The sequence below is a fragment of the Scyliorhinus torazame genome, chromosome 12 (genome assembly GCF_047496885.1).
Source record: "Scyliorhinus torazame isolate Kashiwa2021f chromosome 12, sScyTor2.1, whole genome shotgun sequence".
Lineage (NCBI taxonomy): Eukaryota > Metazoa > Chordata > Chondrichthyes > Carcharhiniformes > Scyliorhinidae > Scyliorhinus > Scyliorhinus torazame.
In genome coordinates this window covers 199,996,725-200,008,535 of record NC_092718.1, presented here as the reverse complement: position 1 = coordinate 200,008,535, position 11,811 = coordinate 199,996,725, and positions in this window count along the sequence as shown.

The following is an 11,811-nucleotide window of genomic DNA, read 5'->3' as shown; positions in this document are numbered from 1 at the left end:
GGGTGCTCCGGTTTCCTCACACAAGTCCCGAAAGACGTGCTGTTCGATAATTTGGACATTCTGAATTCTCCCTCCGTGTACCCGAACAGGCACCGGAATGTGGCGACAAGGGGCTTTTCACAGTAACGTAATTGCAGTGTTAACGTAAGCCTACTTATGACACTAATTAAGATTATTATTAACTATTTTAAAGGTCTTGTTTAGCTTTAAAATTTTAGGAATAACGATGCGCGTGTCTCGAGGGTGAGGTTTTCGTTCCTCACATAAATATTTGTACAAGTCATAGGAGCAGGAGTAGGCCATTCAGCCCATCGAGCCTGCTTCACTATTCAATATGATCATGGCTGATCATTCACTTCAATGCCTCTTTCCCATACTATCCCCACATCCTGTTCTGTCAGTTTTACATGACGTTTTAAAGCTTCTTCATATTTCTGATGCGTTGAGTAGGCTGGGTCGATGTGGACTGCACTTGATGCAGTGTAGCGAGAGACAGACCTCCAACACTTGATAAGATGCAACACGATTTTATTTAACATCTAAACTATTATACATGTTCAACTGTGGGTTGACACTATGCTGACTTGACTGGAGACCTGATACTAGCCTAACCAGACTTACTAGCTACCACATGGTGTTTGCACTGGCCAGCTCACTAACTCTGACTGTCTCAGAGGCTGGGTCCCGAGAGAGCGGGGAAACTGGTGCCGTCTGGCTTTATAATGGTCGTGTCCTGTCTGGTGATTGGCTGCTCTGTTCTGTGTGCTTACTGGTCATCCTGTGTGTCAATCACTGCCTGTCTGCACTCCATTGTATACATAGATGTATATTATGCCAATTTCCTCTCATATTTTTGGGTTCTTATGCTTAATGTTCCCCTTGTGTTCAGCCTCAGTAAACGTCACCTTCACCTTATCCTGTCCCAGACAGGAAGTTAGACTTTGCAGGGGATGGAAGGAAATCTAACAGGAGTTCCTGCCTATAGATAATTGACACCCTGAGTATGAATGGTCTGGTCTGTATATTCATGCTTGTTTCTGGTTGGAAAGAAGTCCTGACACACTTTGATCCGAAGTTTCCCAGGCAACTGGCTTGCGATGTATCATTTTATGGGGTGGGAGCAGTGGTTTCTCACTTAATGCCCAATGGCCAAGAGAAACCATTAGCATTTGCATCAAGATTTTTGAAGAAAGCAGAAGTGCACAGACAGAAACAGAAGCTTTAGGCATAATTTTTGGAGTCAATTGTTTTCACCAATACCTAAATGGAAGAAAAGTTACGTTACGAATAGATCATCGACCACTGACAACGATACTTGGGCCGCGCACATCAGTCTTCCATCTTGAGCAGCGAGCCGAATGCTGAGCTGGGCATTGCTGTTGTCAGCGCAGACAAACACGATGAAAGATCAATCAAATCCCCATGGGCACACGGATGGACTCTCGAGTTTATCTTTACCTAACGAGCCGTCAATGGATAGTTTGAATGGTAATTCTTTCTGTTGTGACGAAGTCAATAGCACTTCTGAAACTGTGGGACAAGTTAAGAAGTATATCAGAAATAATCCACTGCTGTCTGAAGTTATGGGCATGGTACTTCATGGCAAGACCGCGGGAAGCCATATGTTACCCAAGGATTCGAACTGTCCGGTTGCCTCCTCTGGGGAATGAGGGTCATCATTCCACCATTGTTCAGGAAACATGTTCTAAACCAACTTCATGAACGTCATTGTGGGATAATAGGGATGAAGGAGATAGCCAGGAGCTATTTTTGGTGGCTAAGGCTCGATGTCAAAATTGAGGAGAAGGCGGGCATATGTTCGGCTTGTGCAAAGTTCGAAACCTGCCGCCACTTGCGGCATTATACCTACCCATGGGAATGGCCAGACGAGCTATGACAAAGAGTTCATGTAGGCTATGTTATTCGAAGGACGAATATTTTTCCTTGTGGTCAATGCACACTCGAAATGGCCTGAAGTCACCATTATGAAGACTACATCCTCGGAGAGAACAACAGAAAGACTGGGTGAGATTTTTCCAAGATTCGGTCACCCTGAGCAATTCGAAAGCGGCAATGGGCCACAGTTCATTTCACAAGAATTCACAAATTATCTAAAGGAGAATGGAATCCAACACATCCGATCTGCTCCTTATCATCCTGCCACAATTGGGCTGGCTGAAAGGTTTGTTCAGATAATGAAGCATTCATTGAAGGTAACCCGTGAGCAAGGATCATTGTCTAAATGACTAAGCCAATTCCTGATGACATACAGGAATACAACACATTCGACAACCCAAACATCTCTGGTATTACTCATGGTAAAACGTCCGTTACGCACAGCGTTTGATTTGTTGAAGCCACCTACGACAAGAGAAATTGTTGAGAGAAAACAGCAAAGTCAGGTTTTGTGACACGAGAACAGCGCGAAGGTCAGGAGGCATCGGCAAGAAGCTATACCACCATTGAGAAGTGGAAGTCTGCATCATCTTATCACAGACAGGACTGGTCTCCTCCACTGTTCAAACCCGGGACAATGCAGTGTGGAGGAGACACGCTAATCAACTTTTAACGACTAGAACTAGTTTGCCAGAGACAGGGTAAACTGAGAGTCCGCAACAAACTGTGACAAGTGAAGACCTAAACGTTCCTGAGAACCCGACAATACCCGAAACAACTGTGGAAGACAGTACCCCAGTTGAGGACACTTCAATACGGAGCCAACCTCCGAATACTATGTCGACTCCAATTGAGGCAAGAACAGGCGACATCCAATCTAAACCAAAACCTCCAGAGGTTGCAGTCAGCACGAAAAAGCAAGTGCCTGAGGTTCACCGACAACCACATGGAAATTGACATCCTCCAAAGCATCTAACTTATTGACAGCTGTGTTTATTAATTGTTCATGCTGTAAATTCTGATTGTTAATGTTATATTATTTAATTGCCGGTATCTCTAATGTAAAGAGGGAGCAATGTGTTGTATTTTCATGTTTGTTCCTGGTTAGAACAAGGTCACTTTAAGAGTACGATAATGTGACATATGGATGATGGCATCGGCTGTTTGCACAGGCAAATGGGCAGTCTATCCTAACAGCCTGTAGAGTAAACACTGTGGTGATATGCATCACTGTGAATACACAAGGGGTTAATGTAAATACACTATGACTAAGTAAACACTAGAGGGAGCACCAGAGACATCATGACATGCAGACATACAGCTAAGAACACATCGAATAGGACACAACCAATGGGCAGTCAAGTCACCCAGAGGTGACATGACCATAAGGGGGCATTACACAACCCATATATAAGGACAGGGCACACATGCTCTGTCTCTTTCCACAGGCGACACTTAGAGAGTAGGACAGGGGCAGATCAGAAGCATCACACCCACCATGTGGCTTAGAGCAGACTGGTTAGTTAGACTGAGTTACTATAGCAAGATTAGCAGGAGAGTCGAACTCATAGAGAACTGTGCTAATGGTTCAATAAATCACATTGAACGTACTTCAAAGTCTGGAGTATCTTTTGGTCAAAGCTGCATCAAGTTGCAGCCTGTGTTATCCCAGAGTACAAAACACAACATGGTACCAGTAGTGCCTGTTGAATCTATATAGTTCAACTCAGCAAGAACCGTGACTACCAGCGACAGCACCCAGGCAAGAGGTTCGAGATTCTGGTTCCTCAGCAGCTCAGATACCACGGCAATCTCAGTGCAAATTGGTGTGCATTCAAGCAGAGATTTGAGATTTACATGGTAGCATCCGACCTAGATGGCATGGCCGATGCTGAGAAGATAGATCTTCTACTCACCATTGCGGTTAAAGTGCAACAGAAATCTTCAACTCCTTCAAGTACTCCAAAGGGCAGGACAAGAGAGACTTCCAGACAGTCCTGGGCAAGTTTGAAAACTACTGCGAGGTGAACACAACAGAAATCGGTAAAACTGGCGCCTACACTCACCACGAGGCAAAGGTAGGCTTGCAACAGAAGCAAACGCCAATTCTGATTGGCAGCCATCTTGCGCAAGGACCTGCACACGTGCAGTTCCCGAAAAGACACGAACCGGCAAAACAGTGTTTTGCGCATGCGTGAGAAGCCGCGCATGTGCAGTTGCGAAAAGAGTGCACAGTGAAGGAAAAGCGATCTGCGCATGCGCAATCCATTCCTACGCTCTACGTCACAAGCGTTGTGACATCAGAGTACCACGCCCACTTAAAGGGGAAATGTCCGAAAATAGTGAAAAAAAAATTTTAAGCCAGAAAACACAATTCTTTCACCTGGAACGACAGCACAATGCCTGAACTTCGACCAGTAGCTGAAAGTAACCTCCGCAGAACCTGCAACAAGCAGTTAGCACCGCCCTAAGAGATGATTTAGTCCTTGAAGACTACGCCTCAGACGATGATTTCATCATTGGACGTGGCGACCTCAGTACCAAATCCGAACTGCAACGAGATGTGTTGTACAGTGAATAATCCGACACAGTGATGGACGAGTTCTTCAGATTTGAGGATCCTCAGCCCAGCATAGACGACATCCCGACCCATGAGTACAGGATTCTGCTGCGGCCTAATGCCAAGAGACAGAGAGCGGTACAAGCCCACAGAGAGCAGCCTGACGCCAAGGGAGTGGTCCACGCACCACAAAGAGTCTCCGACTCCACACAGAGAGTGGTCCACTCACCACGAAGAGTCCCCGACTTCGCACAGGGAATGATGCCAGACTCCACAGAGAGAGCGATACAAGCCTCCACAGTGAGCTCGTTGACAGACTCCACGATGGAAGCAACGCAAGACTCCAGAGCGCAGTCCTTGCATGAACAAGATCCTGAAGGTCTAGCAACCTTATCTGAGCAACTAGCAGCAGACGATGCAAGTCTGCCACGCTCAAGTGTACAGCAAGACGACTATGACAGTCTACCATGCTCACGTGAACACCAAAAAGTCTATGACAGTCTACCCAGATTATTTGAGCCACCAGAAGAAGACTCTGACAGTCTACCCAGCTCATCTAACCGACAAGAAGACATTGATGTCTACCCACTGTATGTGCGACAAGTGGCAAAGGCTTCACAATTCCCATACAAGATGTGCGACATCTCAGCGAGACTGACAAATCTCAGCTAGTGTGTACAGAGGCACTCGACAATCAAAGTGAGGCTACTAGTGACTCCAGTGACACCACGTTAATTCAAACCTCATCTACTCGAGCCTCTCCACAAGAACCTGAAATGACTCCAGATGGGGAGCATCAAGAAACCAAAGGTGATTCAGGTGAACCAGAAAGGGCTCCAGATGGGGAGCATCGACAAGCCAAAGATGATTCAAGTGAACTGGACATGTCTCCAGACGGGGAGCGCCGAGGAATCAAAGACGGCTCAATGAAACAGCAGATGCCACAAAGGACACTGACACAAGCAACTTTGTGAAGGACTCGAATTCTCCACTTGGTGTGGTCACTGAGTGCAACAAACACAACAACAAAACCTACAAAAACAACAACAAAGACTACAACAAGAAGCGTACCAGAGGCAACAAACACAACACCAAGCACGTCAATAACAACAATGACAACAACAATAGAACAACAACTGGTACGACATGGTACAACTCTGCCCATGAAGGACAATGTTACTGCTCAGCCCAGAACTATGGCGTGAATGCAAACATACCATGGCATGTCAACGCATCTTACCAATTCACATTTGCTACACTACGGACAAGCAAACCAGCTTTCAGGAAAGATGTCATCAAGAATTACTACCACAAGCATAGAAAAAAAGGTCCACCTCAGACAATGAAGTGATTTGGCCATTTGAACACCTCCTGATGACTTCCTGGTTACGTAAACACCAGGACCCTGACGGCGTTCACAAGGGAATGACAACATCAACATCGACACTTCCATAACAGCGCAAGAAAGCCATTGGACCGTGAAAATTCATGAACTTTGGACTCATAACTATTATTTGGTATTGTATAATCCTCAATGTCATCATAACTATTCTTTGATCTTGTATAGTCATCACAGTCATCATAACTTGTACATGTCATCACTTATTTACCTGTTTTTGACATTTTTCTTTACACTGCACAGAAAATGTGTAACACGAAAAAAGGCGGGATGTGGTGATATGCATTACTTTAAATACACAAGGGGTTAATGTAAATACACTATGACTAAGTAAACACTAGAGGGAGCACCAGAGACATCATGACATGCAGACATACCGCTAATGAACACATAGAATAGGACACAACCAGTGGACAGTCAAGACACCCATGTGACACTACCACAAGGGGGCATTACACAACCCATATATAAGGACAGGGCACACATGCTCTGTCTCTTTCCACAGGCGACACTTAGAGAGTAGGACAGGGGCAGATCAGAAGCATCACACCCACCACGTGGCTTAGAACAGACTGGTTAGTTAGACTGTGTTACTATAGCAAGATTAGCAGGAGAGTCGAACTCATAGGGAACTGTGCTAATGGTTCAATAAATCACATTGAACTTACTTCAAAGTCTGGAGTATCTTTTGGTCAAAGCTGCACCGAGTTGCAGCCTGTGTTATCCCAGAGTACATAACACAACAAACACCTTTCCAATAAAGCTTTTGTTTGTACCTTTGTGGTTGGCAAGCCTATCCTTTAAAAATACCACACTGAGGATCTCTTGATTTTGAGGGTTTGACCTCCTAATGAGCAGGGTGCTGATTGCGTCAGGCCAAATCGATATTCGTAGAATCGCAACAGCGCAGAAGGAGACCATTTGGCCCATCGAGTTTGCACTGGCCCTCCGAAAGAGCACCCCACCTAAGTCCACTCCCCCATCCCATTCCTGTAACCCCACCTGTTTTGACCCTAAGGGACATACAGAATGACCAGTCCACCTAACATGCACATCTTTAGATTTTGGGAGGAAACCGGAGCACCCGGAGGAAACCCACGCAGACACGGGGAGAATGTGTAAACCCTACACTGACAGTGACCCAAGGTCGGAATTTTGCCAGGGCCCCTGGCGCTCTGAGGCTGCAGTGCTAACCAATGTGCCTCACTGAGCAGGGGCCACCGTCCAGCATTAGTTCCCTTGTCTGCAAATGCTACAGGCCTAATGCACGTGTCAGTTTGAGGGAAAGGTTATATTTTGTGCCATCGAAAGCTGAGTCGTACCTGAAAAACCCGGTGCTCTCTGGCCCAATGTATTCTCCTGTGAGCTGCACTATGGACAGAACGCACATTGAGACTTCAGCAGCACTTCCAACCCAAGGGACGTTTGGCTAGGCTGAAGAGTTAGCCAAGTGCTGACGATGGTTGGTGTGTTGCCAAACAAACCGCGGAATTTGGAAGTTGCTTTGGTTTTGGTTTATCACAAGCCGTCCACTTAACCGAGTGCGCTGCAAACCCTACGGACAAACTAAGGAATGAGATAAACGTGTGTATTAAATATGCAGCTAATAAGTCAAAAGTCTGGGCGTCGAAGGGTCGGTTTTGCAGCGAACGCAAAATGGAACACACAGAAGAGCTTTGTTTGTGAAAAGTTATTGCTTATTACGGGGAGGGGTTCAACTGAAAAGTAGTGCAAGCCCCTGGGGAATTTGTCCTGTGAAAATTGTACCTCACATAGAAGTGAGAAAAATAAAGAATACAGGGGAATCCCATTGTGCTGTCCCCTTAGGAAAACAATTCACTGAATATCCCTTTAAAATAAACCGTAAACCAGAGAGTCCTATTGGGAACGTTCGGTCAGGTTACACAGAGGACCCTCTGTACTTGGCACAGACATCGGCCAGCTAAACTCGACTGAAAAACGCGCGATGCTGTTTGCCGATGATCTGAATATTCAGCTATACTGTTGCTGCCACCTGCAGTTTGGCACAAGCGTTTCAGGCGTTTTCTGACTTCATTTCAGATTTCCAGCATCCGCAGCATTTTGCTTTGGTTTTTTAGTTCGTCCTTGTTTTAAGAAAGGGGGCATTTCTTTTTGGGGGGGGGTGGGGGTGGGGGCAAGACTTTGGGTGCCACTGGCATACAACAGTGCAAACAGCCTCATCCTTGACGCGATGGGGCAAATGCACCATCACCTAGATGCCTACAAAATCGATACACTTTAGCTTGAAGCTGCTAATGGTGGGATGTAGGGAGGTTCAGAGGCTGGGCGAGGCAGACTGATGCTCGGGATGGAGTCCCTTTCTCAGAACAAACTGCTGGAAACCTTGGTGTAGCAGCCCGACCAAGGATCAGTGGACCTTACCAGTTGTTGTCAGCATTTGTTGTTTTAATTTCAGTCTGGGTCTGCAGGCTGTTTTCAATGTCTGCTTGCATTGCCACCCACTGCTGGAGCTACTCACACGTCCTTTGTTCCCCCTACACCTTTAATTGCTGACCTTGTGTGAACATAGAACATAGAAAATACAGCACAGATCAGGCCCTTCGGCCCACGATGTTGCGCCGAACTTTTGTCCTAGATTAAGGACAAATTAATCTGCACCCCATCATTGTGCGCTGCAACATTCGGTCATTGGCTGATCTTTCCTTTTACTTCGAAGGGTGTTGTAGGTAATTACCAGTGTTAATCTCCCTCTGACTTTGCTTCCTACTCCCAATCCTTTCTGGAGCTCTGATTCGATTAAAAATGAAAGCAGGATCCTTGTGGCCGCTGGAAATCAGAACTAGAAAGACAAAATGCTGCAAATACTCAGCTGGTCATGCAGGGAGAGACAAACAGAGGTAATGTTTACTTGTCATCGGAACGGGACGAGGTTAGAGATGTGACAGGTCGTGAGCATCGAAACATCTGTTTCATTTCTTTCAGTTCTGAAGAAGCGGCAAGCCAGAAATGCTGCTGTTGGCACAGCTTTGCTTCTGTCCACCCGCCGGCTCAGAGCTGAGAAAACAGCTCCCCGTGACCGTTGCCGTGCAATGCTGCCAAGGCTGCAGAGATGATCACGAAACATCTCGGTCGGTGCAGGCAATCAGGATAAGTGGGCATTGATTATCCTGGCATGTCCCAGGTAGTGCCGACGAAAGGAGGAATTACTGCCGTAGAAGCATACAAACGTGCTGTCAATCAGTTCACGCGTCGGCGTGGTGGCCCCATCGGCTGCCCCTTCCAATGAGAAGATAAGGCCACTACACTAACCATCTTCCAAAGGGAGGCATGTTCACCTCTGCCTCTCAGCATCCTTCCTGGCGGTTGCCCCCATCTGACATCCTCACCTGTCAGATATGTTGCCGGAGGTGGGAACCCCATTTCACACGCTCCCCTATCCCCAGCTAAGCCCCCCCCTTTGATTGCAAAATCACGACTGCCACTCCCTTGCCAAGAAAATTCTACCAAATTACAGCTCCATTTCCAGTCAGCCTTCGCTATCCGAAGTCCCTGGGCTTATCGAAAGAGAAAGAACTGAGGGAAATACTCGACAGGCCTGGCAGCACCTGTGGAGAAACAATCTGAGTTAGGACCTCTCATCAGAAGTTCATAGAATCAAAGAATTTACAGTGCAGACGGAGGCCATTTGGCCCATTGAGTCTGCACCGGCCCTGGGAAAGAGCACCCTACTTAAGCCCACACCCCCATCCTATCCCCGTAACCCAGTAACCCCACCTAACCTTTTTGGACGCTGAGGGCAATTTAGCATGGCCAATCCACTTAACCTGCACATCTTTGGACTGTGGGAGGAAACCGGAGCACCCGGAGGAAACGCACACAGACACGGGGAGGACGTGTAGACAGTGATCCAAGCCAGGAATCGAACCTGGGACCCTGGAGCTGTAAAGCAACGGTGCTAACCACTGTGCTACCGTGCCGCCAAAGGTGCGCCACCTTTTTATTTATTATTCGTTCTTGGGATGTGGACGTCGCAGTCAAGGCCAGCATTTGTTGCCCGTCCCTAAGTGCCCTCGAACTGAGTGACATTTTAAGAGTCAACCACATTATTGTGGGTCTGGAGTCACATGTAGGCCAGACCAGGCAAGGACGGCAGATTACCTTCCCTGAAGGACATTAGTGAATCAGATGAGTTTTTATGACAATTGACAATGGTTTCATGGTCATCGTTAGACTTATAATTCCAGATTTTTAAAATGGAATTCAAATTTCCCCACCTTCCGTGGTGGGATTCGAACCTAGGTCCCCAGAGCATTACTCTGGGTCAGTGGATTAATGGTCTAGCAACAACACCACTATGCCAGTGCCTCCCCCTCATGGCCTTCCTACCCTGGTCTGGAGGAGACAACAACAAAGAAGTAAGAGGGGGGAACCTTAAGGGTTAACACCAAGATTTAGGTGAGAAACAAAGCAGCCACATTGTTAAATGCAAGAGATGTACGAAGAAGACGGCGACCTGCACGCCTCACATTACCCATCACAGAGCCGGAGGGGATTCCACAAATATACATTTACTGAAAAACATTAATTATTATTAAAATGATAAATAAACACCATTTTCTGAGGTAGTTTCTGTCAGAAAGCGTTTGCTTTGTTTTGGCACTCAGCAGGGAGGATGAATCTGGATTGCATCATTCTACTGCGATCTGCGCTCATTTCTTTTCCCTTAGTCAGGCCAAGTCCTAAAGGAGACCAGTGTTACTAATTAAAGCAAGCCTCTGACTTTCAGAGCATGACACGAGGGAACCATACACTCGGCTGCGTTTGAGAGGATTGAATGTGTCCAGGAATACACCTACTTTAATTCTGCTGAGGGAGAGGTGCCGTGTTGCGGAATTCATTTGCAGCTGTCATCTTCTCATAATGGGTTACTAGGCAGTGAAACTTTGGAATTATCATGAGGGATGCATGAGGGATATCCCATTGGGAATCAGAAAACATTGAGGCGGAATCTTAACCATATTTTGTCAAAGTGTCTGGCTCAGACTGAAAACGCACGTGTAGCTCTCCAGCTGCTCAGGTCAGTCTTCCCTCCAGATGTTGAGACTCTTTAAAGAACAAAAATGAGGGGGCATGGTTGATGCGGTCACTCTGGATGGGCCGGGGCTTGTTATGCCAGCAACCGACACCACAGTGATTGGGTCGCCACCTTTAAAGGGTGCTCTGATCAGAATTGAAACTGAAGGGCCTGCAGCCCCCCCCCCCCCCCCCCCCCCCCGCCACGGAGATATCGGGGGCACCCCCTTCCTCCCCACGCCCAGACAACCACCCCGGCCACCGCGGAGGTATTGCCGACAATAAACCGCCCCCGCACCCCCAAGCTCACTGCCCACTCCCCTCGCCGTGCCTGTAAATTCCCTCCTCACTGGTTGCCCTCTCCCCCGCACATAACAGCAATCCCCCACCCCCACCCAACCTATTGGGCTCCCATGAGGGCCTGCCCCTGGCACCGCCCCTGGCACTGCACCTTGGCACCGGTTGGTTTTGTTAAGTTGGCACTATGGCAACCTGGCAGTGCTGATCTGTACCAGGGCACTGCCGGGCATGTCCAAAGATGTGCAGGTTAGATGGATTGGCCTTGATAAATTGCCCCTTAATGCCAAAAAGATTAGGTGGGGTTACTGAGTTACGGGGATAGGGTGGAGGTGTTGGCTTAAGTTGGGTGCTCTTTGCAAGGGCTGCCGCAGACTTGATGGGCCAAATGGCCTACTCTGCATTGGAGAGATTCTATGTCCCTCCCCTTCCAGGGGCTATACTTACCTTTGAGCCCTAGACGGATTCTCTCGACTGAATCTCGCTTTGCCAAACCTGTTGTAAACCTTGCCGACACGGCATCATGTCGGTGAGGTATGACTATTCAGTGAGGGGGCGAATCATGTGGCAAGAAGGCCCCTCAATAATATTCTAATTTATTCAA